The sequence below is a fragment of the Malus domestica genome, chromosome 06 (assembly GCF_042453785.1).
Source record: "Malus domestica chromosome 06, GDT2T_hap1".
Taxonomy (NCBI): domain Eukaryota; kingdom Viridiplantae; phylum Streptophyta; class Magnoliopsida; order Rosales; family Rosaceae; genus Malus; species Malus domestica.
Window position 1 is genome coordinate 22,021,198 of NC_091666.1, and position 25,294 is coordinate 22,046,491.

Here is a 25,294-nt window from a genome sequence, read left to right on the forward strand (position 1 = left end):
TTCAAAGCACTCTCCGTTTATCAACTTAATATTGGTTTGGTTGAGGGTTTTAGGTCTCATCACATATAAATATTCATTTTAATCTCTATTAAAACAATTTTGGTCCTCTTACAACTATTAGTCCATTTGATTGTTTTAGTTGTATATAATACTCCCACTATGCTTATAAAACGATTTTTAAAGCAAGAGTATATGATACTACTAACATAAACTTTGCATTCATTTGATGGACTATATAGTTGCCTTAGGGCCTTAGGATGATTATGAACCTTTGTTTAGATTCAACACGAGCCTTGTGTTGAATCTCGGTCTAGGGATGGTGATTGATTTTAGTTACGTGTTTAATCACATTAAGGCGTGTTGTCTTATGGGCGTTGGACCCAACTACTTCATTTTCATGCATATCATATAAAGCAAGAAAGAAGTACTTCAAAGTAAAGGTGAGCTTATGCTCATTACAACATTTGCATATAACAAATTACTTTAAAGTAAAGAAGAGCTTAAGCCCTTTTACAACATTTGATCAAATCAAATTACAACCAAAATCTAATCTACACATTCCCATGGTTCAAACAAATTTGAAACGCCTTTCACATAGCTCAATTATATTAGGCTTAGGTTCATAATCACCCTTTAATTAATTAACACTTTAACTAATTAAATTGAATGCAACATTTTCATTTGGTTTTTGTATCCATAAAATTGATTTAAATGGAGCTAAACAAAATGAAAATCTAATTCTCATTTAAAGAGACAAAACAATTTTGTTCTCATCCTATTTGGGCCATCATGCAATAAACTCAACTTTTGGGCCATATTGCAATAACAAAAACTTTTGGGGTCACTTTGTACAATACACAAAAGTCACTACTTCATGTAAATACAACTAGAACCCAAACTTTTAATAATGCAAAAACTTCATTAAAGGATCAAAACAATTTGTCCTTTAGCGTTTTTGGACCTAAACGTAAAAACGTAAACTTTTGGGCCAAAGTGAGAATACACAAAAGTATCAAAACTTTATGTAATTGCATAAAAGCCCCAAAAGTACTCCCTTTGAGGGAGTGGCCGGTTTTGGGGAGGGATAAGGTTGGTGTGTGTGTTGATTTGTGAGTTTTGTCAAAAACATGCAAGTGTATGTAAGATAAGTTTTGAAATAATTCAATCACAATTATTTCAATCATCATTTATACAAATATCTAACACTTTAAATACATGATAAATCATTTAAAAACATATCACATAAACTTTATGAAATAAATCAAAACTTTGAATCAAATCACCAAACCTTTTTGTTCTTGGCAAGAACATCAAGAACAATGAAGAACATCCATGAAAAACCCAAATTTTTTCATGAACTTTTTTCACCCAAAAACATTCCAAAACCATTCTTACTTAAGGGAAATAACATCTAACCAAACTAGGGTACTTAGGGGTTCCAAAGAACACATCAAAACACTTTTAACAAGTCAAACAAGAACCCAAAAATCCACCCTTTGGATTTGGCCGAATTTTCCCAAAAGCATGGCACCAAATTTTAGCTCCAATATTTATGCTCATATGAACAACATCTACAACATTTGAAATGGCAAATTTTCCAACAAAATTTACTTTCAAAGAAGCAAGAATAAAGCTTGTAACAATTACAACTTTTAAATCACAAACTATGAACTACAAAAACCCAAAAGGATTCACCAACTACTAGACCTAGGCTCTGATACCACTTGAAGGAAATCTTTTGTGAAAACATGTTCATTTGAGCAACATCATATAGCATGCAATTAACAATTAAAGGCGGAATCATGCTTGTATGCACTCAAAAACAAAACATTACTATGAAATTCAAAGCCTAGTAGATTGGTGAACCAATAATCAACTCAAAACAAAGTGAGTTGAAATTAATACCTTTGTAGATTCCTCTTTACATAAGCAAAGGCTAATCACCCAAAGAGATAGGGCCTTCATTCCTTGCTTCTTAGATCCATGGATTTGGATGGAAGAATAGGTTCTCTATGTTCCCAAAATTGAGAACCTCTAAGTCTCTTCACCAAGGTTAGATTGTAGAATAAATGAGTGACCTTGGAGTAGTAGGATTGCTAGATGTACCCTCCAAGGTGTTGGCCTCTTTAGAGAGAAATGGAGAGACAATTCTCACCAATTTTCCCCCAAAATTAACCCTTTTTAATCCTTCATGAATATTTGGCTATAAAGTCATTTATATAGTCACTTCTTTAAGTGACCTAAATAACCAAAACCCTAATTCATACACTATGGCCGGCCATATTGGGATTTTTGGGCTTTTGGGCTTTAATGAATCTTTATTCATTAAATTGTCATACAACTTAAGTTAATGGGCTTGACGTTCGAAGCCCATTGGGCCTTAAGGTCCAAAACTATCCCGAAGTCTTTAACGAACTTATTCGTTTGATTAATTAACATATTAATTAATCCTTGCCATAAATAAATGATTAAACCATTTAATCATTCTTACTCATTTCCGTTTAATCTCCAATCTCCACCTCTTATGGTGTGCGATCCATTAGGTTCCTTTTAGCGAGGTAGTGGGCGATTAAAAACATTTTACATCGATTGTGAATTGAAACTATTTTCAATTCTCCCTTTAGTGATTACACACGTTTAGGGCTTCCACAAACCATGAGTGACACCTAGCAGCATATCATGGTTACCCAAGCTAATCAGAAGAGGTTAGAGAACCTATTCAGTTCGGGATTACAAATGCAATACGGTATTTCTCTAATCTAATACTCTTGACCACATTGTTTGGTTTGATAGTTTATTTGCTCATGTCTACTATCCAATGTGTGTCTTGTGCTTATATGATTACCTTGAATGTGATTTGGAACGCATTCCCCAATCTCATTCATACTCTGGCCAGAGATTCAAATCATATCATAGAGTATTCTCCCTCAAACGGTTTGAAGGTTAGAGATCCCTTGTTGCGCATTCACTTGTCTCCATAGCTAAGTGGCTTGACCCCAACGATGCCGTGGACACCCTCCTGATGGAGTGACTGACATAATCAAAGATCAAGGACTTAACCACAAGACAACTATGATGCCTCAGGTCAAAGGACTACTTTGCATTATCCCAACCATGAGTTCTCACGTGACATGGAATATGAGAACTCTTCGTTGATCGCGTTCAGTGAACTCATTCTCTATTGAGCACCTACCGTACTTGTCTTGATGTCACACACACCAATGACTCGAGACTAATCACTCTCCCTGAGAGAAGACATAGTACGTACTGATCTTAACGGACTGTCAACGCCCAATTGGCAATCCTATGATCAGGAACGTTTAGGATGTGTCTACGAAAGAATGGTCTCATGAATCTAACTTCATTAGATTACATTCTCCCAATCACATATTCCTTGGACTTTATCGTTTAAGCATATAACATTTATATGAGACGGCTCAAACAATAATCTTTGCCCTTTATATGTAAAACTAGATTAGTTTAACATGTGAAATGTCCGTAAAGTATCATCACATGATTGGCTTTAGGGCACATTTCCAACAGTGCTTGGTATGAAACCAGACTGGAAATGTTCTTATTGCAACATGAAGGGACATTTGAGAGAAAAATGTTGGATTCTTCATCCAGAGTTAAAACCTAAGTTTGATAGGGAAGATAGGATGATCAAAGATGGGAAGGGTGGAGTCACTTCAAAAACATTTCATTCAACTTGTTCCTTAACTGATGGGATGGCCAATTTCTCAACAAATCTTGTTTCCTTGATCAACGAGTTTGCTGCTTTTCTTCAAAAGAAGCAAGGAAGCACTGAACCTGATGAAATGACACCTAAAAACCCTACAGCAATGCTAGGGAAATTTGCTGGATTCTTGGCTAACTTGGAGAACACATCGAAATGCAATATTCCAGGTAATATTAGTGCCATTTCCACTGCTCTTAATGCAAATGTTACACATGATTTTTGGATTATTGACTCTGGTTCCACTGATCATATAACTAATAAACCCTCTAGTCTCCACGATTTTCAAAGAACTATTGATCCAATTCATGTATCTGTTGCAAATGGGAAAGGGAAACCTATTCTAGGGAAAGGAAAGATTAAATTGCTAAGTGAGCATACTGATTCCACTGCTCTCTATGTACCTTCTTTTCCTTTTCATCTCTTGTCAATAAGAAAAATCACAAAAACCTTAGATTGTCTTGCCATATTTTCCCCTCACAATGTTGTGTTTCAGGATCGAGTTACTCAGAAAAAGATTGGTGAAGGGTTCTTCTTTAATGGACTTTACTATCTCTCAAAGGAGTCCAATTTTGTCAAAAAGCTCAGTGTCAACTTAAGTCAAGTTCAGGAACACCAACTCTAGCATCAACGCCTTGCCCATCCCTCAGAACATGTGATGACCAAGTTGTTTCCCTTTTTTTGTAAAAACACACTAGAGTGTGAAACTTGTCAAATGTCAAAGGCCATTAAACTTCCTTTTGTTTCCTTTAATTCTAGAACTAGTAAACTTTTTGAGCTTGTTTACTCTGATATTTGGGGTCCTTCTCGTGTAGAATCCTTTGATGGGTATAGATATTATGTTACATTTATTGATGACTATTCCAGAGTAACCTGGTTGTATCTTGTAAAACTTAAAAGTGATTTGTTTGATGCTTTTAAGGACTTTCACAACCTAATCACCAATCAATTTTCATCTAAGTTATATATGTTAAGATCAGATAATGGTACCGAGTACACTTCCAATAACATGAGTAATTACTTGAGCAATCATGGCATTTTGCATCAAACTAGCTGTGTTGGTACACCACAATAAAATGGTGTGGCAGAGAGAAAGAATCGAGACTTATTGGAGAAGACTCGATCACTTATGATCTAAATGAATGTTCCTAAGAAATTTTGGTCTCAAGCTCTACTCACTGCCACGTACATCAATAATAGATTGCCAACTTGGGTGTTGAATACTAAATCTTCTTTTGAAGTCATGAAGGGTAGGCCTATAAGCTTGTATCACCTCAGGACCTTTGGTTGTACTTGTTATGTGCACATTCAAGCTCTCCATCATGACAAACTTGACCCTCGAGCTGTTAAATGTGTGTTTATGGGATATGCCAGTTCTCAAAAAGGTTACAAAGTGTACAACCCTAACATGGGGAAGCTGGTAGTCTCTAGAGATATGCAATTTGATGAATATTCACCTTATTTCCACAAAGGGTTGGAGACTAATGTTAATATGGAAGATCTTATGGACCTATTTCCACTACATATTCCAGCAAAAATTGATGAAGTCACTCATGCTCATATTAGCACTGATAATTCTCAACTCACTGAGAGTGTAATTGATGCATTTCCAAGCTCCTTTGAACCATCAGAAGCTTAACCAAATCAGCAAGCTATAAGTGCACTAAGAAGAAATCCTACACAAGATAGACATCCACGAATGAGGTTACAAGAGCATGTTACTTACATTCCAAGGCATCCTATCTCTGCAACTATTTCTTATCACAGATTCTCATCTTCTCATACTTCTTTCCTTAACAAATTGTCCCACACTTTTGAACCAAGGAATTTTCATAAAGCCACATGCATGCCTGAGTGGCAAGATGCTATGACTAAAGAGCTTCAAGCTCTGAATGACAACCAGGCATGGAGTGTGGTGGATCTTCCAAATGGCAAGAAGGTCGTGGGAAGTAGGTGGATATATAAGACCAAATTCAACTCCAATGGAAGCATTGAAAGACACAAGGCAAAGTTAGTAGCTCAAGGCTTTACTCAAACATATGGCATTGACTATAAGAAGACCTTTGCTCCTGTTGCCAAAATGAACACAGTGAGGGTATTATTGTCTGTGGCAGTCAATAATGCATGGCACTTATTCCAAATGGATGTGAATAATGCATTTCATCATGGGGATCTTGAAGAAAAAGTGTACATGAAGTTGCCTCCTGGTCATCCAAGAGAAAATGAACCCAACAAGGTCTGCAAACTTCACAAAGCCATATATGGTCTCAAATAGTCCCCTCGAGCTTGGTATTCGAAGCTTAGTTCAATCCTTGAAGCTGCAGGGTTCAAACGGAGTCATGCTGACTCTTCTTTGTTTGTTCGAAGTAGTATTGCTGGCAAATTGGTTGTGCTTATACTTGTTGATGACCTAATTATTACAGGTGACAATATAAGTGAAATCAAGACGCTGAAGCTGTCATTCCACCAAAAATTTGTCATTAAAGACTTGGGGCCTTTGAAATACTTTCTTGTTATTGAGGTGGCTACCTTTTCAAAGGGATTGTTCTTGAATCAAAGAAAGTATGTTCTCGATCTTCTAGATGAAGCTAACATGATGGAATGTAAACAAGCTCGGACACCCCTAGCTAGCAAACTTCAGTGGCATGAAAAAGGTGATCCTCTCTCGAACCCTAATGTTTATCAGCGAATGGTTGGGAAACTTATTTATCTCACCATTACTAGGCCTGATATCTCATATTCAGTTAGCCTAGCCAGTCAGTTCATGCACCCTCCTACTCTAGTTCACTGGGAAATCATCAAAAGAATACTTCGATATCTCAAGGGCTCAGTAGGAAGGGGGATAATTATGAAGAACAATAGATTAAATCACATCTTGGCCTACACAGATTCTGACTGGACTGGAAATGCCCTTGATTGAAAATCCACAATAGGTTTTTGCACATTTGTTGGAGGGAACCTTGTCACTTGAAAGAGCAAGAAACAAATTGTTATTACTTGATCTAGTGTCGAGCTTGGATTCACAAGTATGGCACCTAAGTCCTTGTATTGTGATAACCAAGCTGCCATGCACATTGCCTCCAATCCAGTATTCCATGAAAGGACCAAACATATTGAAATTGATTGCCATTATATTCGTGCTCAAGTTCAATCCAAGGTGATAGACACCGTGTTCACACGCAGCCACGATCAACTTGCTGATTTATTCACAAAAGCACTAGACTCTACTCAGTTTCAGCGTTTGTTGTGCAAGCTTGGATCAATCAATCCCCTTAATCCAGCTTGAGGGGGTGTATTGAAACCGGTTTGTATGGATAGGTTGTATGTATGAGTTGTCATCCTCACTTTAGCTAAGTCATAGGCTAAAGTCAATTTTCATAGCTTGTCATTCACCAGTCACTTTCCATAACTTGTCATTCACCTTACATCAACCTTTCCATAGCTTGTCATTCACCTTACATCAACATTTCTTAGTTGCTTGTAAAAACTTCTTTACTTGTAATTTGGTTTTTGCTTTTCCACTTGTTATGGCAGATTTTAGGACTTGTGTTTGTGTAGTTATCCTACAATCTATTGTAGCTTTCTTTTGGCTCTCTATAAGAGTTGCCTTCACTCTCTTATAACATTCATAATGAAATATACAACAAATATTGAAACCAAAACTCAACAGATTCTTTAGACTCGGAGTAGTACAATATCTTAAACTGTGCGACTAATAAATTCAGATTGCCGAATGGAATTTCATTAGTCATTTTACTACAGCATGATTCTGAAATGTTAAGCTTAAATGTTCTTAGATGACCATAGTTCAAAATTTCCCAACTGTATTGTTAAATTTATGAGGCTAAATGTATAAGCATATATTGCTTGGTTTAATCTCAATTCTGAATCATTATAGTTTAATATATTTTATATTTTGTGTAGCCACTTTGGTCGACGAGATGGGTCTCGAGAAAACCATTGAGGTACCTGCATGTCCTTTCTCTTTTCATATGCCAATGTTATTTTTAGCTTTGGTTTGTAATGTTTGTCCTTGTTGAACAGCCTATATCATACTTGATGCTATTGAAACATTTAAATGATGACCCGGGTCCACATTTGATTGTATGCCTTGCTTCTGTTTTGGAAAATTGGGAAAGAGAACTTAAAAAGTGGTGCCCATCATTCACTGTTCTCCAGTATCATGGGGCTGCACGATCGGTATATTCAAAAGAGTTGAACTCTTTGTCCAAAGTTGGATTACCACCTTCTTTTAATGTTATTTTCATGTGTTACTCACTATTTGAAAGACATAGGTTTGCTTTGATGTTGCATATGGACAATTGATAGTAATTTTGATTTTATGTTAATTTAATTCCTTTTACTTATGGTCTTCCAATGCACGATCGTAAAATTCTGAAATGATGGCAATGGAGTTGTGTGCTAATTAAGGTATAAAATATTGATGATATCGGAAATATAGGTAGTCCAAAAACACGGAAATTTAGATGGAAGTATCGGGATATTATCGATATAGATAAAAATTAAATAAAAACTACGGAAATTGTAAGAAAAACTTGGAAATTTTTATTGAAACTTTGCAGGATGTTTATTTAGTCAATTATCTATTAGTTTATCACAAAAAAATGGAAGGAAATGCATTGCATGATGGATTTAACTGATTTAAGTTGATTATATAGCGAGCTGGCGAACATTGTGAGTGTAGAAAATATGTAGTAATTAATGAAAGAAGTTTAAACACATCATAATAATTTATATATAATGAATTAGTACAATAGTTTACATTTCATACATTACATGATAAGATACATGAGTGACTTAGCACCACATAGAATTCCTATCAAGGTCTAAAATATCGATGATATCGGAAATATCGGTACTCCAAAAACATGGAAATTTCGATGAAAATATCAGGATAATATCGATATTTTAGACATTGGTGCTAATGGACGAGGCTCATGCTTTGAAGGACAAAAATAGCTACAGGTGGAAAAACCTAATGTCCGTTGCACGAAGTGCAAACCAGCGTCTAATGCTAACAAGGACACCTCTACAAAATGATTTACATGTATTACTAATCTTTTGGAATATGACTGAGGTCTTGGATCATAAGCTTGGTTGTCGTCATGGCAAGGTTGTTCGGTGTATAGGGAAGGCGCAGGTTCGTGAGACGGGTGCCTCCTCTTCCAGATCGATCACAGGACATGTCATCGCCCTGACAGAGGAAGTGACAACCCTAAAAAGTCAGCTTGCGGCCCAACAAGTAGCCTGGGAAGCCGAAACAGTAGCCCGGCAAGCCGAGATTACAGCCCAGTTATCAACCTAGGATGATAAGATGAGTATGATCTATGGGCCTTACAAGTGTCCGGCCTTTAAATCCCGATGCCAGCACCTGATCTTGTTACACTTTCGACCTCCCAGCCACTTCGCCTAGTCGATACCCAGTAGCCTGATGCATCAAACCTAGAAGACTACTTGTTGTGGTTTTTTCTTTTATGTTCAAACATCTTGTATGTATATTTTCATATATTTTATAATTAAATACTTTTTTCTTGGTTTATTAATTATTGTTTATAATTTAATTATAATATTTATAAAAAAAAATTAAATAAAAATGATTTTTGACAAAAAAAAAAAAGAAAAGAAATACTTTGCGCGACCTAGGTTACTTCTTTGTCGCGCAAAAACTCTTTGCGCGACGCAGGTTCTCTCGTCACGCAAAGTCCTTTTGTGCAACGCAGGTGTTGTCGTCACGCAAAAGATTTTTGCGCGACGCAATTCTTGTTGTCGCGCAAAGGCCTTTTGCGCAACGCATGTTATCTCTTTGTTGCACAAACCATGCTTTCACAGATTTTGCGTGACAGTTTGCGTGCGACGAAGGTACGTGCGTCACGCAAACTGTTTTTTGTACTAGTGAACTCTCTCTCAATTGTCTCACTTGTGCTGCTCACATGACCAGTTATATTGTGAAAGAGCATTGTATACAAGAATTTCTCAAATTTTAGCGTAATTAATAAAATTCATGCAACTTGATGTCCATCTTCATGTGAAAATAATATAAAACCCTGCTGAGTATTAGTCTTAAATGTGGCAATCCCTCTAGCCAAAGTATAATATGTATTAATTAACCTACTCTAACATATTACACTTGTGCTCACTCGAGTTGAACACGAAAGTGTACGCAAACCAAGCGCCTTAAAGTCATAGAAATAGAAGCCTTGAGGTTTTGCCACAGGTGGCAACAGAAGCTTGTCGTTCGTCACGGGGTCGTTAAAGGCAACCAGCAATCCAGCATACCAAAGTTTGTGAAACGAAGGTTAGTTGCATTTGCGACGGCTAGCAGCTGTTGCCTGCATTCGTTCCATCAAATAGGAGTCGTGCATGGTAATACAGCACTAACCTCTTGTATGGTTTATTTATACGCTTATAAAGGCTAACTCTTGTGTTGTACTTATATATCCTAGGTGTCAATATATATATATATATATGAAAACTAGAGTCTCCAACCATGGATTAATTAGCTCTTATTATCTCGGTTAAAATATTTGAACTTAATATCTTGTTGGCAACCTTTTTAATAAAGGTTGATTCCGCTCATATATGATTTACTAATATTAGAGAGATGATTCGTACTCGTGTTTGATTTACTAATTTACTAATATTAGAGAGATAATTCGTGCTCATGTGTTTGATTTACTAATTTACTAATATTAAAAAGATGATAAGTGCTCATGTGTATGATTTACTAATATTAAAGAGCTGATCAGTAAATGTAGCATAAATGACAAAAACACACATTTATCCCTATACATGTTATGTAGTTCGAGCTCAAGTGATGACACACACACACATATATGATCATAAGCCTTTTCAGCTCAAGTCATATGGTTGATGTGGATAAAATTGTATGCGAGTCATTATAGTATTATTAATCTACGTATTATAATGTGAGCATCATTCAAACGAAGACTCAATAAAGATGTAATTTGAGGCAGGGACGGACTGACGCCCAGGGCTACCTAGGCTATAGCCAGGCGAAATTTTAGAAAATAAGCTATACTTCCAGTCGTAGCCCAAGCACTGACGACGGTCATATTGCCTTGAACCCATGGTGGTTTGATGTAGATGTCATACAACCACTAGAAGATAAACCCACATCTATCACGGTAAATGTCCGTGGTTGATTGCAAATTACCACGGACGTTGTGTCCGTTAGTAATCTGGACGTGATGAAAAGTTTGAACTTCTACCACGGTCAAAGCACGTTATCAATTAAATAATAATCACAGATCTAACCCGTGGTAAATTTGAATCTAGCATCACGCGCTATGACCATTGTGGATCACTAATTGACCACGGTCAATGCCCGTTGTAATAAGATTTTCAAAAAAAAAAAAAAATATTTAATTAAAAAAATAAAAAATAAATATATAATCACACAATTGCAAATTTACTGTAATACAATAATTTCTTAATTAATCAATTATTAAAAAAAATTACAAGCATTACACTAAACTACAACAAAATCAGGTATAAAGCCAATGTCTTATAGTAAGAAATATGAAACTATTTTGACAAAAAAAAAAAAAAAAAGAAACACGAAACTATGTGTCAAGTATGAAGTACACCTCCATTTACTAAGAAATAGTCAGCTTAGAAGTTTACTTTTCCTTGAACACCTCCACAAAAAAGTCCTTCACGAGTGACATCCTGCCCTTAATGCTCGAACCTCACTAACTGCATCTTCTATATGTCTACTTCACATAGACATAAGCACAAAGAAAAATAAAATAAAATCTTTTACTTCTTGGGTGGGAATATACTAATTTGATCTCAAGTAAGAGAAGTAAATACAGAAAGAAAAGATAATCATGTGGTACAAACCAAGTGGATACACTCAAATATACACAAAATTATGATAGTGCAAATTCATATAAACATGTAAGCCTTCTTTCTTTTTCATGACGTCTACAATTTTATTTTTCTTCAGAATAAATTTAAGAACAGAAATTACCTGAACACCAGTTAGAGGATCACCATAACCGGTGCAAGGGAAAAGCTGGAAGTTAGTGATACAAAAAAAAAAAACAACAAAGCGCAAAAAAAATTCATACAGAACATTCATCAATAAAATGAAAAGAAATTAGAGAAAAACTCACCTCAGTTCTTCACTTCATATTGTTGACTTTTTTAACTTTTGGAATGGTTGGAGCTTGGAGATTTTAGTTTTCTTTTTCATATGCAAATAATCACAACTGACTCGGGTTTATTGAGTGGGAAGTTACTGGGCGAGGGAAAACACCGTAGAAACGTGTAGATTTTAGGTTTGAATTTGAATCCCACGTCTACTGCAAAGAGAAGATTAAGAGGATAAACGTGGGTTTGTATTTATCTTTTCTTTCTTTCTTTTTTTTTAATTTGTGTTTTTCAACTTTTTTGTGTTTATTTTTTCTTTCTTTCTTTCTTTTTTTAATTTGTGTTTTTCACTTTTTAGTGTTTGACATGTTTATCCGGGGTTTAATAAACTTTTGCTTTTCATAAAAGGAAATATTATAAAATAAATACAATACCCATATAATAAGACCTTTTACATATGACGCTTTACCAAATGGCGAAAAGCGATTATGATTTGGGAAAGTTTTTTTTAACTCATATAACCTATTTCTACACTCAATTTAAACTTTAAATATGAAATGAAATGTCAATATTCTATTGCATAATTACTATTAAGTACAAGATACAATTAATAATAAAAGTAAGATTTATAAATAAACTTACATCTAATAATCAAACCCTAACAAAAAAATGATACCACATAGTAAAAATCATGTTATTAAAAAATTGATCAGCAATACAGTTTTTATGTTGATGTTCATGCTTCTTTCTCTTACACCAAAAATGACAATATCCAAATGAACAAGAAGTTTTCCCACCAAATAGAGTTGCTCTTAACTAGATTTTCTATCTTCCTTCGAAGTGCTTGTCATGTATTTTTGTTACTTTTGAGTTTTTTGATTTCAAACCGGTACAATTTGTTTAACTTAGTGTATCAATTCCACCGCCGAGGTACATATCATTTAATCTTTCATAGTTTTAGTCCGAAATGCATTTAATTTTTATGATTTCAAAACCTCTCACAACATAATGGAAGAAGAACAATCTTTGCAACTTATTTCTCCAGAACTCATGATTCAAGTTAGAAATGCTGCTTCTCTCCTACCTCTTATTATTTTGTTCCATGCTAATGCAGATTACTTCATGCCATCAAATGCCAAGTATACATTTTCCCATAAATGAATTATTTGATTGTCTGCCGTTATTTCTTAATGGAAAGTGCAAATATATAGACTTGGCACAAAGCAACCTGGAAATTACTGAGAGCAACACAGTAGAGGATGATGGAAACTCTATCAAAACCAACTGTTGGATGGAGGTAATGTCTGAGGAGAGAATGCTTTGCTTTTGGTGTTAACACGAATGCTCCAAGCTTCATATAAAAAAGGGTTCATTACACAGACACCCTTGAGGTTTATCTTGTTTTCACAAAAATTCCTCATGTTTGAAACATTACACTAACACTGCCCGAGACTTTAATTCACTTTTTTTTTTTTTTTTTTTTTTTTGTCAAACAATAAATTTAACTCCGCCTATGTAAGTTTATCTTACATGGCCGGTCCCAAGCCCGGGTAAAGGAGGAGGGGGAGGGCGTCAGGTAGTCGACAGCCGGCACTCCACAGTCACGTCGAATCCTTATGAAAATGAATTCAGAACGAAATCGCGCTAAAGCTAGGGCGTCACCCGTAAGTGGCGCGCTGTGTGGCCCGAGCACAGTGATAAGTGAGTAAGGGTCGCTGTATTTCCATAGGCACCCGGATGCAGTGTTAAATGAGCAAGGGGGCCATAGAAACTTCTTTTCGAACGACTCCACTCAAAGTTGTTTGGGAGCATATGCACCTATCAACTTTACACGGGACACACAAAAGAAGTACTTTGATTCCATTGGACGGGAGAGGGTGAAGAAGCTAGGACAGAAGGGTAGAGTTCAGGAGAGTAGAATGCGTTTAGGAATGTGGAATATAGGAACCTTAACGGGAAAATCTATGGAAGTAGTGGAAGTTATGGTGAGGAGAAGGATAAATATTATGTGCCTACAAGAAACTAAGTGGGTTGGTCTTAAGGCAAAAGATCTAGAAAACTCAGGGTTTAAACTTTGGTACTCGGACACAAATAGAACGAGAAACGGTGTTGGCATCATTGTGGACAAGACCTTGACACAAGATATTGTAGATGTCAAGAAGGTAAGAGATAGAATCATGGCAATCAAGATTGTAATAGGACAAGAACTTATCAATGTGATTAGTGCGTACGCACCTCAAGTAGGGTTGGATATGAGTTCGAAGGAGAAATTTTGGGAAGACCTTGGAGACTTGGTGCAAGGAATTGCTCAGACGGAGAAGTTATTTATAGGAGGAGATTTAAATGGACACGTGGGCAGGGAGACAGGCAACTATGGAGGTTTTCATGGTGGCCATGGTTTTGGGGAGAGAAACGAGGATGGGGAAGCTATCTTGGATTTTGCAATGGCATATGATCTCTTCTTAGCCAACACATTCTTTAAGAAGAGAGAAGAACATGTGATCACCTACAAGAGTGGGTCGTCAAAAACACAAATAGATTTTCTTCTAATGAGAAAAGGGGATCGTATAACTTGTAAGGATTGCAAAGTTATACCAGGAGAGAGCGTGGCTAATCAACATCGCTTGTTGGTGATGGATGTACATATCAAAAGAGTGAGAAAAAAGAACAAGACTTGGAAGTGCCCAAGGACTAGATGGTGGAATCTAAAAGAAGAAAAACAAGTCATTTTCAAAGAGAAAGTAATCACCCAGTGTGTGTGGGATAGAGAGGGGGAAGCTAGCCAAATGTGGGATTCCATGGCTAGTTGTATCCGAAAAGTAGCAAAAGAGGTGTTAGGAGAGTCCAAGGGTTTTGCCCCACACCAAAAGGAATCTTGGTGGTGGAATGAGGAGGTACAAACAAAGGTGAAGGCTAAGAAGGAATGTTGTAAAGCCTTATACAAGGATATGACCGATGAAAATGGTGAAAGGTATAGAAAAGCGAAGCAAGAGGCTAAGAAAGCTGTGAGAGAAGCTAAGTTAGCGGCTTATGACGATATGTATAAGCGACTAGATACCAAAGAAGGAGAGTTGGATATCTATAAACTAGCTAGATCAAGGGAAAAGAAGACAATGGACCTAAACCAAGTGAGGTGCATCAAGGATGAGGATGGAAAGGTTCTTGCTACAGAGAACGCGGTTAAAGATAGATGGAGAGCTTATTTTCATAATCTTTTCAATGAAGGACATGAAAGGAGTGCTTCTTTAGGGGAGTTGAGTAACTCAGAAGAGTGTAGAAACTACTCTTTTTATCGTCGAATCCGGAAGGAAGAAGTGGTTGTAGCTTTGAAGAAGATGAAGCATAGAAAAGCAGTAGGCCCAGACGATATACCAATCAAAGTGTGGAAAGTTTTGGGAGAGACAGGTATAACATGGCTCACTGACCTTTTCAATAGGATTTTGAAAACGAAGAAGATGCCAAATGAGTGGCGAACGAGCACTTTGGTGCCTATCTACAAGAATAAGGGCGACGTACAAAATTGCATGAACTATAGGGGTATTAAGCTAATGAGTCATACAATGAAGCTCTAGGAGAGAGTCATTGAGCATAGATTGAGGCAAGAGACACGGGTTTCGGACAACCAATTCGGGTTCATGCCAGGGCGCTCAACCATGGAGGCAATCTATCTCTTACGAAGATTGATGGAAAGATATAGAGATGGGAAAAAGGATTTACACATGGTCTTTATAGATTTGGAAAAAGCGTATGATAGGGTCCCAAGAGACATTCTTTGGAGGATTTTAGAGAAGAAAGGAGTACGAGTAGCTTATATCCAAACTATAAAGGATATGTATGAAGGAGCAAAGACTGCCGTAAGAACTCATGAAGGACAAACCGAAAGTTTTCCCATAACTGTAGGATTACATCATGGCTCATCCTTAAGTCCTTACCTTTTTGCGTTGGTAATGGATGAGTTAACAGGACATATTCAAGATGATATTCCTTGGTGTATGCTTTTCGCAGACGATATAGTGTTGATAGATGAAACTCAGGAAGGGGTAAATGCAAAGCTTAACCTTTGGAGAGAAGTGTTGGAATCTAAAGGTCTTCGCCTAAGCCGATCAAAGACAGAATATATGGAGTGCAAGTTCAGTGCAAATAGAGGCCAAAACGAGTTAGGGGTGAGGATCGGAGATCAAGAATACCAAAGAGCGATCGTTTTCGTTACCTAGGATCTATCTTGCAAAAGAACGGAGAATTAGATGGAGATCTCAACCATAGAATACAAGCTGGATGGATGAAGTGGAAGAGTGCATCCGGCGTATTGTGTGACCGCCGTATGCCACTGAAGCTCAAGGGAAAATTTTATAGGACGGCAATAAGGCCGGCGATGCTGTATGCCACAGAATGTTGGGCGGTGAAGCATCAACACGTACACAAAATGGGTGTAGCGGAGATGAAGATGCTTCGTTGGATGTGTGGGCACACAAGAAAGGATAAGATTAGGAATGAGGATATCCGAGGTAAAGTAGGAGTAGCCGAAATTGAAGGAAAGATGAGAGAAAATCGGTTACGGTGGTTTGGACATGTGCAAAGAAGGCCTACTGACGCTCTGATTAGAAGATACGACTATGGGACAGAGGTTCAGGCCCGAAGGGGTAGAGGAAGACCTAGGAAAACTTTGGAAGAGACTCTAAGAAAAGACTTAGAGTACTTGGATCTAACGGAGGACATGACACAGGACCGAGCACAATGGCGTTCAAAGATTCATATAGCCGATCCCACTCAGTGACTTGGATTTTCCAAGTCTCCAACCAAGAAGTTTTCCTCACTCAGGAAATTAAGGGAATACTACCTCAACCTACATGCTCCACTCACAAAGCTTCAACATACAAGCTTCAACAAAAGAAAATTCAGAGAACTTAGCGAAGAAGGCTTTGGTGTATTCAACACAATACGTTGAAATGACGGAAAGCTATTTATTGATATCCCTGATAAGTCACAAATATGTTCATATACATGAGTCAAAATAAACAAACAAGAGGGAGCCTTCACAAAGGTTGCTTAGGAGAAGTCTCAGTAGTCGGTAGAGCCCCAGAAAAAGCAGGCACTGGAGGGGGATCATTTGGAGCCTCAGTACTAGACAGAACCCTAGAAGGAGGAGGTAGCAGAGGTTGATCATTTGGAGCTTCATTACGCGGTATAGCTCCAGAAGACGAAGGCAATAAATGCCTTTGGAACAAACCCACAAATCTTTGATGATCAAGTAAAACCTGACCATCAGATTCCTTTATCTGGTCAAGCTTCCTCTTCATGTTTGTAGCATAGTCATGTGCGAGCCGGTGCAACTGTTTATTCTCATGCTTGAGCCCTCTAATCTCCTGTTTGAGACTCATCACTTCAGCCGCCAATGATTCAACTTGGCGGGTTCGAGCAAATAGGCGTTGGGCCATGTTAGACACAGAACCTGCACACTGAACACTAAGAGCCAGAGAATCCTTAATAGCCAACTCATCAGACCGTTTGGAAAGTAGTCTGTTATCTTTGGGAGTGAGAAGGTTCCTGGCCACTACCGCAGCGGTCATATCATTCTTCATCACGGAATCCCCAACAGTAAGAGGACCAGTAGGGGAGACGAAGGATGGGCGCCATATGTTGTCTGGAGAAGGCGTGGCTGCCTCTTCAACAAGGTTCAAGTCAAAACGACGGTCGGGGGGGGCAAACATTTTCAAATGTGTTGAAGAGAGAAGAGGTCGGACAAATCAAGATCTTAGAAGTGCAAGAATAGAGCTTCTACTGGTGGAGATTCAAGTGTGCTTTGGAACTTAATGGCAGCCTCTATAAAAATCTGCACTCGACGGAGCTTCAGAAATCGAAGAGGCGTTTGTTTTCTCAAAAGCTGGGCTGCTCAGAGACCACGAGACGTTCGCTTTCTCAAAAGTTGGGCTGCTCAAAGACCACGAAGGCCGATATCAGAAATCGAAGAGGCGCTTGCTTTCTCAAAAGCTGGGCTGCTCAAAGACCACAAGGGCCAATCTCAGAAATCGAAGAGGCACCTACTTTTCCAGCCTTGTCAGCACCTGTCAGCTTTGCAGAAATTATGGGCATTATGTCGAAGATTTCTGGTGAAGTAGAAAGCACATGAATCTTACTGTTCAATCACCCACTTCCCACACGCAACATTAGCTCATGGGTACCACAGATAACTTTGCCAAAGTTCTCTGACAAAGTTGAGACACGTGAAGCTTGCAGCTCCCACTACACCGCTCTGACCAAGAAGGGTAAAAGAATAGCAAAGAAACAGCACTAACAAAGTTTAGACACATAAATTTTGAAGGTCTAGCTACCATATTATTACCCACAAGGGTAAAGGAACAGTACCACTGCTGGATAATTAGAAAGTCCCTGTGTGTCAACCTCTGTGCTTCGTGGCAAGATAGACTAGCAAACATGCCCAACCTTTTCTCACATTCAAGAAAACATTCCCAACAAGACTGCTTGCTCCAAAATCGAAGAGGCACCGCCCTCCGAATCTCGAGAGCCAGACTCCCAACATGATTACTTTCTCAAAAATCGAAGAGACACCGCTATCCGAATCTCGAGAGCCAGACCCCTAGCAGGATGGCTTTCTCAAAAATCGAAAAGGCATCGTTCTCCGAATCTCGAGAGCCAGATCTCCGACAGGATTGCTTGTTCGAAAACCGAGGAGGCACCACTTTCCCAACTTCAAGAGCCGGATCTCCTTGGATAAAGCTTGTCTGTAATCTTTACACGCAACATCAGCTTTCCAGATACCACAGACCACTTTTTCAAAGTGCTCTGACAAAGTTAAAACATGTGAAGCTGGCAGCTCCCACTACCGTGTTATGACCAAGCAGGGTAAGGGAATAGCATTACTACTTGTTGTTAGGGAGACTCCTATATATGTTGACCTCCATCCCCAACAGACAGGCAGACCTGCAAAAATGCTCAACCCTTCCTCATATCTGAAAGGGCACTTCCAAAGAAGCCTTTCGAAATATTCAGCTTTCTTTCCCCCCGATAATACCTCTGCAAACAAGCTATACTAGAGCAAGAATATCTCATATCATCAGGGTTAAAAGCAAGAGTATCCTATATCATGTTTTTTCCCTGTCTTTTCCTTTGGCCTTGTTCTTACCTACAAGACAAAGAGAAAGAGAGCAATCAGTCAGCACTTGGAATCAAGCTTCCAGTCAGGAATTGACTGCCTAGAACCCCTTACTTGATTACTTACCTGGCATTGCTCTCGAGTACTCATCTTCAACATCTTATGCTTCCAGGGAAGATACTGCATCTGCCTGAGGAACATATAGGGCAAGTGAGAAGGATACAAGGAAGCATGTAGAGACAAGCGTAACAGCACACGTGCCGATACATCCACTACTCTGTCAAAAGCAAAAGTATCTCATATCAGCAGGGTCGAACGTACTATAGATTTGATGGACTTGTTTTGACCCTCAAATTCTTCAGTCGGCCTTATACTCTGGAGGAAACCAGAAAACCCTCCAGCCCAGTTCAAGAATAAGCCTGTGGAAAGTTACTTCTTCAAAAGCAAAAGTATCCCATATCATCTCTTCTCATTTTTCTTCTCTTTATCTTTCATGCTGCCTGCAAGATAGGGAGAATGTGAACAATTAGCCGGAACTCGAAATCAAAGTTCTGATCTGGGACTGATTGCTGGGAGCTCTGATTGCTTACCTTGTCTGTCACCTCTTTCAGCAGATCCCTTAGCTCGGCGACTTGAAGGACTCCTACTACATGGTTTGTATCGCGCTTGACCAAGCCTGAAACTACAAGTAAGCTTCAAGTGAAATTGATACATTACCTTGTGCATCTCCACCAGTTAAAGATACCACCCCTGGATGGAGGAAGAGTACTTCCAGAGAAGATGCCACATCTACCTACGAGACAGATAAGGCAAGTCAAGACGATACCACACTCCAGAACTTAGAAGTTTCGTGATTACGAGATCATTCTCCCACAATATTTCCTAATGTCATTTGTACTAAATCATTCACTTGTACTCACTAAAAGAGAGCTTGAACCTATGTACTTGTGTAAACCCTTCACAATTAATGAGAACTCCTCTATTTCATGGACGTAGCCAATATGGGTGAACCACGTAAATCTGGTGTTTGCTTTCCTATCTCTATCCATTTATATACTTATCCACACTAATGACCGGAGCAATCTAGCGACGATCACAAAAAGCGACCGTTTTCGCTACCTAGGATCTATCTTGCAAGAGAACGGAGAATTAGATGGAGATCTCAACCATAGAATACAAGCTGGATGGATGAAGTGTAAGAGTGCATCCGGCGTGTTGTGTGATCGTCGTAGGTCACTGAAGCTTAAGGGAAAATTTTATAGGACGGCAATAAGGCCAGCGATGTTGTATGACACAGAATGTTGGGCGGTGAAGCATCAACACGTACACAAAATGGGTGTAGCGGAGATAAGGATGCTTCGTGGGATGTTTCGTGGGATGTGTGGGCACACGAGAAAGGAGAAGATTGTGAATGAGGATATCCGAGGTAAAGTAGGAGTAGCCGAAGTTGAAGGAAAGATGAGAGAAAATCGGTTACGGTGGTTTGGACATGTGCAAAGAAGGCCTACTGACGTTCCGGTTCGAAGAGGTGACTACGGAACAGAGGTTCGGGGCCGAAGGGGTAGAGGAAGACCTAGGAAAACTTTGGAAGAGACCCTAAGAAAAGACTTAGAGTACTTGGATCTAACGGAGGACATGACACAAAACCGAGCTCAATGGCGTTCTAGGATTCATATAGCCGACCCCACTTAGTGGGAAAAGGCTTTGTTGTTGTTGTTTGTCAAACGATAAATTTGTTAGATTAGAAGTTAGATTAAAGAGCCGACGTGATTCGAACTCACGTCATTGTGCAAGGACGACATTCCTCTCCACCACTGTGGTAGTTTCACATAACCCCTTTAAGGCAGACTACGAAAAAAAGAGCAGAATACGGAAAAGAGGAATAGTGGCCATTGCAATTTTGAGAGCAGCAGAGAAGAGGAACCCCACCACTAAGAAGAAAAACCCTACCACTACTGCTCATCTCCCACTCCAGGAATCCCATCCTTTCCTCATCCCGGTTCTGTCACCATTTACGAAATCAAACGTAACCTCAGTCAGTACCATCTCTCTCTCTCTCTCTCTCTCTCTCTCTATATATATATATATATATATATATATATATTAACACACATAAACAAGGACACTTATGGAAAGATAATTGTCAGTAATCCTTCAAATTGTCTATTTGTATTTATTTATATGAATTGGTCCATGAGATCCGAACACAAGTCCGAAGAGGATCCGAGTCCGTAATGGGGTGGTTGGTGAAGGGAGGGGAAGACTGAGGTGGACGCGAGTGAGAGGTTTTTTTTTATGTTTTTCTTGATCCAAAAAATTGTTTTAATTATATTTATTTTTAGGGGTGTGATATCCACATACCCCATTTTACTTCTCACACTCTTTTAATTTTTGGCCGTCGGATCGAATAAATTAAAGAAGATCAACGGACAAAAATTAACAAGGAGTGTGTGAGAAGTAATTTGGGGTGTGTGGATAGCACACCCCTATTTTTAAAAGACATTTTAAAGTAATTAATATTGAGGGTAAATTGGTCTGTACGAAAATATTTTAAAATGATGTCAACCCTAAGGTGGTTATGTAAAAGTGAATTAGTGTCACATCCCGGCCCAGGTCCACCACATCCCAGGCCCGTTCCATCACTATAGCACGATATTGTCAGCTTTGGGCTTACCATTTCCTTACGGTTTTTGTTTTTTGGAACCCACGAGCAACTTCCCAGTGGGTCATCCATCCTAGGAGTGCTTTGACCTTCTTCTCGCTTAACTTCGGAGTTCCTACGGAACCCGAAGCCAATGAGCTCCCAAAAAGTTTCGTGCTAGGTAGGAATGGAAATATACATTTAAGGATCACTTTCCTAGACGATGTAGGATGTCACAATTAGAATCTCAATGGGTATTAGTATAATGTTTCAAACGTGATGAGTTTTTATGAAAACACGATAAATCTCATGACGTGTTAGTGTTACTGTAATTAACCCGCTTAAAAAAATTGGCTTCAAGTTAGGCCACCCTATTTTCAAATCATGGGTCGGCCTCTTATTTAAGGAGTTAATTAATAGCTAGTTTGATATTGTTAAACTTAAAAAAAAAAAAAAAAAAAAAAAAAAAAAAGAGGTTGAACTGCTGCTCAGTCCCTAATTTATTACCTAAGTGAAAACTAGGTCATACACTTTTTTTTTTTTTAAATCAGTCTTTAAACTAATAAAATGCAAATTGCATCCTTATTAAATTCGAAGATATTCTATTTAATTTTTCGCCAATTTAAAACATGTGACTTGCATATGATACACTTTGGATGGTAGTTGGTAATTTTTCATAGTTTAAGGACTTATTTTTTCCGAAGAAATTGTGTACGGAGTTAACTTTGAAAGGTAAATTAGATGCTAGATTCAGAACCTGCATGCAATATTAAGGGCTTATAGGCAAGAAAATGACGGCATTACCCTCTAAAACGTGTCATGTAATTCAAGTTGATGAAAAATTTGATAAAATAGCTTTGAAAATAATATTAGGGAAAAACTTAGTTGTTTTTAATGAATTTAGGGACTTAATTACTAAAATAATTAATTTAGAAACCTAATTTTTACTTAGGTGATAATTTTGAAACTAATCAACAGTTCACCCTTGAAAAAATATATTTTATTTCGTTGTGTTGTGAAAATAATGAACCGAAAAATAAAACAATTAAATATTTGATAAATTGCTTCTAAATAATGCTCTTTCTCTTTCTCTCTCTCTCTTTATAATCCACCTTACAAAGAGACTTGATGTAATATTTACTAATTTAGTACAGCGAAGATGAATTCTTCTTTAATTAAGTAGTCAAAAAATGAGAAATATTCCAACTTGTTGCAGTCATGTTTAGAATAGGAATATGATTGTCTAAATCCTATATCTAGGAATATCTTGGAATATTCCCTTTAGTAATTATTATCCTATTAGAGTTGTAATCCTATTAGGGTAAGGATTTAACCTATCTTACTACTATAAATAAAGGCATAATGAGGTGATACAACACACATCCCACAATAAAATCTCTTTCTTCTCTTGCTTGCTGTCGGCCTCTCTCCCTCTCTAGTCCTAAATACAGTTCAGTCAAATAGGCCTACAACACGTTATCAATACGCTATTGCCAGAAGCTAAGGAATTGAAGGATCGTAGGAGAAGGTTTTCTTCTACAAAATTCAAAGGTTTTTATTTGTTTCTGCCAATCAGGTACGCTTAAAATAAAGTAAGATATTTGAAACGTCCACAAAGCATGAAAAGATTCCCCATAATGCATAAGTCCCCTATATTTATATTTTCCTTCCGATATATTCATATACAATATACATATACAAGCTTCATGCGTTATAAATCATGCCCAAATTTCTATTTTTATGTTTTAGGTATTTTGGTTTACGCTAATTAATTCTAATTTAATTATCACTTGGTTTATCACCAACCGAAGCTAATATGACACGTCTGTCATTATTTTGCTTCCACAATTGACCCCGTTTGGTCCCGATCTATTGAATTAATTAAAGAGACCTGCAATCCATTAATCTGATAAGTAATCCAAAATTATTGGCCTAAAGATCACTTTTGGACATTAACAATTCAATAATTTATTTTTCTATTTTGAACCGTCGACATCCTTTCGTAGTCTCGAAGCTCTCACACTTGATTTCCCAAAGCAACTCAAATCTACTACACTTATTAGCATATTGCATTCTGTGTTCTTGTAGAAACATCTCCATTATGAACTAATCATTCATAAAACTAAATTGAACATGCATTTTCATATTTAGTGCCTTTAAAACCCGAAGTTTTCATTCAAAACTTACCACATGAAACATGTAGCTTTCATGTTTAAATTAAACAATACATATCTATAGAACCCGAATGCTCTACGATGTATGTTTATGGATTACCACATGACTAACCACGTTTTATTGTACCCTCGATTTTAGGGACATGTCGAACTTGAAAAAGCTCGATTTTACCACTCTAGAAGTATCTTGAAGAAACTACCTAAACCGGGTTTAAGACGTGAAGCTCCCTCTTACTGCAAAGGGTATTAAAGCCATCATCCAAGCACCTACCAACGCCACCCCCGTAGATGAAGCTCAAAAAGCCACTGCAATGATCTTCATTCAAGGACACATCCATGATGCACTGCAAACCGAGTACCTTGCTAAAGAGGACCCACGCACCATCTGGCTTGCTTTGGCTGATCGTTTCGATCACCAGAAGACATTTACTTGCCTGAAGCAAGACATGACTGGCAGCATCTACGCTTCCAAGACTTTAAGTCCATGAATGAATACAACCTTGAAGTTTGTAGAATCCGATCACTGGTTAAGTTCTCTAAAGTGGATTTAACATATGCATATCTCCTGGAGAAGACATATTCAACTTTCCATGCTACCAATATTGTCTTGCGCAACAATATAGAGTATAAAAGTTCACCAAATTTTCAGATTTGATTTTTGTTTTACTTTTCTTTGAAAAACAGAACCAGCTTTTGATGAAAAATCATCAAACTCGATCCACTGTCTCGAACGCTGCACCTGAAGCGCATACAACCAATTCTAATAGCCATAAACAACAAAAACATCGTCATGCCCATGGTAATGGGCAGCAAGCCCGCTCACGGGCCCAAGGTCAACAGAACCCAAGGGAGGAAATTTGACCCAGAAGCACTAACCCCTTTCACTTAAGGCCGTGAAATTCAAGAATAAGGGAAAAGCTATCGTTCAATCAACTTTCACTGAAATGGACATGTGCTAACACTGTGGATCAAAGAATCATTGGTCACGTGTATGTAGAGCTACCTCCGAGGCCAGTGCCAAGTATCATTTCCGTCGTGAGTCTAACTTTGCCAATGTGGAACATCCCGAAGATGCTACTACATCCATGGAGATATCAAAATTTTCAGGAGGCATCAACTCCTACGGACTACTAAGTTTTATTCTTCTAGACATTTTTTTAGGGTGTTTTAACCTTTAGTGGCCGAACCCCCCTTATTTTTAGGTTTATGGTTTAATTTTTGGACAATTTTTCTAAGTCTTTGGAATAATTTGTTTGGTTTTGGTTTGTTTTGAATTATGGATATTATTTCTCGATTGATTAATTGAAGGGTAAATTACATAGTAACCCTTTAGGTTTAAGGTGTACTACAACCCCATACAACATCTTTAAAACATTTCACTTTCATACCTCTTGTACTATTTTATTTTAAAATAATACCTTTGTTACATTGTGCATCCATTGATCCGTTAAGTGCTGATGTGGCTGCCACATTTATGCCACGTGGCAAAATAAATT

General features: G+C 37.8%; 1 long non-coding RNA gene across 1 annotated transcript; it reads right to left on the bottom strand.

The window, feature by feature from the left end:
* Positions 1-19,105: 19,105 nt before the first annotated feature.
* LOC139196700 (uncharacterized) lies at positions 19,106-19,783 on the bottom strand. The gene is made up of 3 exons (XR_011581798.1): positions 19,701-19,783; positions 19,305-19,483; positions 19,106-19,173 (listed from the first exon to the last, which is right to left on the bottom strand). It is a non-coding gene; the product is annotated as an uncharacterized lncRNA (long non-coding RNA).
* Positions 19,784-25,294: the final 5,511 nt, after the last annotated feature.